Source organism: Salvelinus fontinalis, chromosome 33, assembly GCF_029448725.1.
Source record: "Salvelinus fontinalis isolate EN_2023a chromosome 33, ASM2944872v1, whole genome shotgun sequence".
NCBI lineage: Eukaryota > Metazoa > Chordata > Actinopteri > Salmoniformes > Salmonidae > Salvelinus > Salvelinus fontinalis.
Genome location: NC_074697.1, coordinates 12,097,714 through 12,103,713, shown reverse-complemented (window position 1 = coordinate 12,103,713; position 6,000 = coordinate 12,097,714). Strand labels below are relative to the sequence as shown.

General features: G+C 49.3%; 1 protein-coding gene across 1 annotated transcript in view; it reads left to right on the top strand.

The window, feature by feature from the left end:
• Positions 1-6,000, top strand: part of LOC129831724 (GDNF family receptor alpha-4-like) — a 512,247-nt gene that overhangs the window by 458,179 nt on the left and 48,068 nt on the right. The gene's annotated exons all lie outside the window — the stretch shown is intronic.

The following is a 6,000-nucleotide window of genomic DNA, read 5'->3' as shown; positions in this document are numbered from 1 at the left end:
TGTGCTGGGGGGAGGTAGCTGGGGGTCTATATTTGTGGGTCTATATCTGTGGGTCTCTATCTGTGGGTCTTTATCTGTGCTTTGGGGGTGGTAGCTGGGGGTCTATATTTGTGGGTCTATATCTGTGGGTCTCTATCTGTGGGTCTCTATCTGTGGGTCTCTATCTGTGGGTCTCTATCTGTGGGTCTCTATCTGTGGGTCTCTATCTGTGGGTCTTTATCTGTGGGTCTTTATCTGTGCTTTGGGGGTGGTAGCTGGGGGTCTATATCTGTGGGTCTATATCTGTGGGTTTCTATCTGTGGGTTTCTATCTGTGGGTCTATATCTGTGCTGGGGGGGGGGGTAGCTGGGGGTCTATATCTGTGCTGGGGGGAGGTAGCTGGGGGTCTATATTTGTGGGTCTATATCTGTGGGTCTCTATCTGTGGGTCTTTATCTGTGCTTTGGGGGTGGTAGCTGGGGGTCTATATTTGTGGGTCTATATCTGTGGGTCTCTATCTGTGGGTCTCTATCTGTGGGTCTCTATCTGTGGGTCTCTATCTGTGGGTCTCTATCTGTGGGTCTCTATCTGTGGGTCTTTATCTGTGGGTCTTTATCTGTGCTTTGGGGGTGGTAGCTGGGGGTCTATAGATGTGGGTCCACAGGAGGTGGGAGATGCGAGGGAGGACAACACTCCCACAGACGGTCTCCCTGCAGGACGTTGAGTAAGTGAAGAGTGATTGACTAAATGAATTAAATACGCTTCTAGAGTTAAGCATCTGAGCTTTGGCCAAAGAAGTTATCAAAAATAACTATGTGTGTGCTGTGTATTTGACCATCCAGGCGCGTGGTGCAGTGCACACACACAGACACACAGAGACACAGGGACACAAACACAGAGACAAAAACACACAGAGACACACACAGAGACACAGGGACACACACAGACACAGACACACACACAGACACACAGAGACACAGGGACACAGGGACACACACACAGAGACACAGGGACACACACAGAGACAAAAACACACAGACACACACACAGAGACACAGACACACACACAGACACACAGAGACACAAACACAGAGACACAGGGACACACACAGACACACACACAGACACACAGAGACACAGGGACACACACAGACACACACACAGACACACAGAGACACAGGGACACACACAGAGACAAAAACACACAGACACACACAGACACACAGGGACACACACAGACACAGGGACACACACAGACACAGGGGGACACACAGACACAGGGACACAAACACAGAGACACAGGGACACACACAGACACAGGGACACACACAGACACAGGGACACACACAGAGACACAGGGACACACACAGAGACAAAAACAAACAGACACACACACAGACACACAGGGACACACACAGACACAGGGACACACACAGACACAGGGACACAAACACAGAGACACAGGGACACACACAGAGACACAGGGACACACACAGAGACACAGGGACACACACAGAGACACAGGGACACACACAAAACCACACACAAACACACAGACACACACAGACACACAGACACACACAAACACACAGACACACAAACACACAGAGACACAGGGACACACAAACACACAGAGACACAGGGACACACAAACACACAGAGACACAGAGACACAGGGACACACAAACACACACACACAGAGACACACACACAGAGACACACACACAGAGACACACACACAGAGACACACACACAGAGACACACACACAGACACACACACAGACACACACACAGACACACACACAGACACACACACACACACACACAGACACACACACACACACACACACACACACACACACACACACACACACACACACACACACACACACATTGTGGTGTGTTGGGAGAGACATTGTGTTGGGAGAGACATTGTGTTGTGGTGGGAGAGACATTGTGGTGAGAGAGACATTGTGTTGTGGTGGGAGAGACATTGTGGTGGGAGAGACATTGTGTTGGGAGAGACATTGTGTTGGGAGAGACATTGTGTGGTGTTGGGAGAGACATTGTGTGGTGGTGGGAGAGACATTGTGTTGGGAGAGACATTGTGTTGGGAGAGACATTGTGGTGGGAGAGACATTGTGGTGGGAGAGACATTGTGTTGGGAGAGACATTGTGGTGGGAGAGACATTGTGTTGTGGTGGGAGAGACATTGTGTTGGGAGAGACATTGTGTTGTGGTGGGAGAGACATTGTGTTGGGAGAGACATTGTGTTGTGTTGGGAGAGACATTGTGTTGGGAGAGACATTGTGTTGTGGTGGGAGAGACATTGTGTTGTGGTGGGAGAGACATTGTGGTGGGAGAGACATTGTGTTGTGGTGGGAGAGACATTGTGGTGGGAGAGACATTGTGGTGGGAGAGACATTGTGGTGGGAGAGACGTTGTGTTGGGAGAGACATTGTGTTGGGAGAGACATTGTGGTGGGAGAGACATTGTGTTGGGAGAGACGTTGTGGTGGGAGAGACATTGTGGTGGGAGAGACATTGTGGTGGGAGAGACATTGTGGTGGGAGAGACATTGTGTTGGGAGAGACATTGTGGTGGGAGAGACATTGTGTTGGGAGAGACATTGTGTTGTGGTTGGAGAGACATTGTGGTGGGAGAGACATTGTGTTGTGGTGGGAGAGACATTGTGTTGTGGTGGGAGAGACATTGTGGTGGGAGAGACATTGTGGTGGGAGAGACATTGTGGTGGGAGAGATATTGTGTTGGGAGAGACATTGTGTTGGGAGAGACATTGTGTTGGGAGAGACATTGTGTTGGGAGAGACATTGTGTTGGGAGAGACATTGTGGTGGGAGAGACATTGTGTTGTGGTGGGAGAGACATTGTGGTGGGAGAGACATTGTGGTGGGAGAGACATTGTGTTGGGAGAGACATTGTGTTGGGAGAGACGTTGTGTTGGGAGAGACATTGTGTTGTGTTGGGAGAGACATTGTGGTGGGAGAGACATTGTGTTGTGTTGGGAGAGACATTGTGGTGGGAGAGACATTGTGTTGGGAGAGACATTGTGTGGTGGTGGGAGAGACATTGTGTTGGGAGAGACATTGTGTTGGGAGAGACATTGTGTTGGGAGAGACATTGTGTTGGGAGAGACATTGTGGTGGGAGAGACATTGTGTTGGGAGAGACATTGTGTGGTGGTGGGAGAGACATTGTGTTGGGAGAGACATTGTGGTGGGAGAGACATTGTGGTGGGAGAGACATTGTGGTGAGAGAGACATTGTGTTGTGGTGGGAGAGACATTGTGGTGGGAGAGACATTGTGTTGGGAGAGACATTGTGTTGGGAGAGACATTGTGTGGTGGTGGGAGAGACATTGTGTTGGGAGAGACATTGTGTTGGGAGAGACATTGTGTTGGGAGAGACATTGTGGTGGGAGAGACATTGTGGTGGGAGAGACATTGTGTTGGGAGAGACATTGTGTTGGGAGAGACATTGTGGTGGGAGAGACATTGTGTTGTGGTGGGAGAGACATTGTGTTGGGAGAGACATTGTGTTGTGGTGGGAGAGACATTGTGTTGGGAGAGACATTGTGTTGTGTTGGGAGAGACATTGTGGTGGGAGAGACATTGTGTTGTGGTGGGAGAGACATTGTGTTGTGGTGGGAGAGACATTGTGGTGGGAGAGACATTGTGTTGTGGTGGGAGAGACATTGTGGTGGGAGAGACATTGTGTTGGGAGAGACGTTGTGTTGGGAGAGACGTTGTGGTGGGAGAGACATTGTGGTGGGAGAGACATTGTGGTGGGAGAGACATTGTGGTGGGAGAGACATTGTGTTGTGTTGGGAGAGACATTGTGTTGGGAGAGACATTGTGTTGGGAGAGACATTGTGTTGGGAGAGACATTGTGTTGGGAGAGACATTGTGGTGGGAGAGACATTGTGTTGTGGTGGGAGAGACATTGTGGTGGGAGAGACATTGTGTTGGGAGAGACATTGTGTTGGGAGAGACGTTGTGTTGGGAGAGACATTGTGTTGTGTTGGGAGAGACATTGTGGTGGGAGAGACATTGTGTTGTGTTGGGAGAGACATTGTGGTGGGAGAGACATTGTGTTGTGTTGGGAGAGACATTGTGGTGGGAGAGACATTGTGTGGTGGTGGGAGAGACATTGTGGTGGGAGAGACGTTGTGTTGGGAGAGACATTGTGTTGGGAGAGACATTGTGGTGGGAGAGACATTGTGGTGGGAGAGACATTGTGGTGGGAGAGACATTGTGTGGTGGTGGGAGAGACATTGTGTTGTGGTGGGAGAGACATTGTGGTGGGAGAGACATTGTGTGGTGGTGGGAGAGACATTGTGTTGTGGTGGGAGAGACATTGTGGTGGGAGAGACATTGTGTGGTGGTGGGAGAGACATTGTGTGGTGGTGGGAGAGACATTGTGTTGTGGTGGGAGAGACATTGTGGTGGGAGAGACATTGTGGTGGGAGAGACATTGTGGTGGGAGAGACATTGTGGTGGGAGAGACATTGTGGTGGGAGAGACATTGTGGTGGGAGAGACATTGTGTTGGGAGAGACATTGTGTTGGGAGAGACATTGTGGTGGGAGAGACATTGTGGTGGGAGAGACATTGTGTTGTGGTGGGAGAGACATTGTGTTGTGGTGGGAGAGACATTGTGTTGGGAGAGACATTGTGTTGGGAGAGACATTGTGTTGGGAGAGACATTGTGGTGGGAGAGACATTGTGTTGGGAGAGACATTGTGTTGTGGTGGGAGAGACATTGTGGTGGGAGAGACATTGTGGTGGGAGAGACATTGTGGTGGGAGAGACATTGTGGTGGGAGAGACATTGTGGTGGGAGAGACATTGTGTTGGGAGAGACATTGTGGTGGGAGAGACATTGTGGTGGGAGAGACATTGTGTGGTGGTGGGAGAGACATTGTGTTGTGGTGGGAGAGACATTGTGGTGGGAGAGACATTGTGTTGGGAGAGACATTGTGTTGGGAGAGACATTGTGTTGTGGTGGGAGAGACATTGTGTTGGGAGAGACATTGTGGTGGGAGAGACATTGTGGTGGGAGAGACATTGTGGTGGGAGAGACATTGTGGTGGGAGAGACATTGTGTTGGGAGAGACATTGTGTTGGGAGAGACATTGTGTTGGGAGAGACATTGTGTTGTGGTGGGAGAGACATTGTGGTGGGAGAGACATTGTGGTGGGAGAGACATTGTGGTGGGAGAGACATTGTGGTGGGAGAGACATTGTGGTGGGAGAGACATTGTGGTGGGAGAGACATTGTGTTGGGAGAGACATTGTGTTGGGAGAGACATTGTGGTGGGAGAGACATTGTGGTGGGAGAGACATTGTGGTGGGAGAGACATTGTGGTGGGAGAGACATTGTGGTGGGAGAGACATTGTGGTGTCACACTCATACTAACAACACTAACCCTACTCTTTGTGGCATGAATTGAGTATATTGTATGAATATAGTTAGTAAAAGAAAACGTTTTTAGTAAGTATGCCAAAAGTTCCCGGATGTCTTACTGAATTCTTCATAGTGAAATGGGCTGTAACTGTAGACATAGTGAAATAGGCTGTAACTGTAGACACAGTGAAATGGGCTGTAACTGAAGACACAGTGAAATGGGCTGTAACTGAAGACACAGTGAAATGGGCTGTTACTGAAGACATAGTGAAATGGGCTGTAACTGTAGACATAGTGAAATGGACTGTAACTGAAGACACAGTGAAATGAGCTGTAACTGAAGACACAGTGAAATGGGCTGTAACTGAAGACACAGTGAAATGGGCTGTAACTGAAGACATAGTGAAATGGGCTGTAACTGTAGACATAGTGAAATGGGCTGTAACTGTAGACACAGTGAAATGGACTGTAACTGAAGACATAGTGAAATGGGCTGTATCTGTAGACATAGTGAAATGGACTGTAACTGAAGACATAGTGAAATGGGCTGTAACTGTAGACATAGTGAAATGGGCTGTAACTGTAGACACAGTGAAATGGGC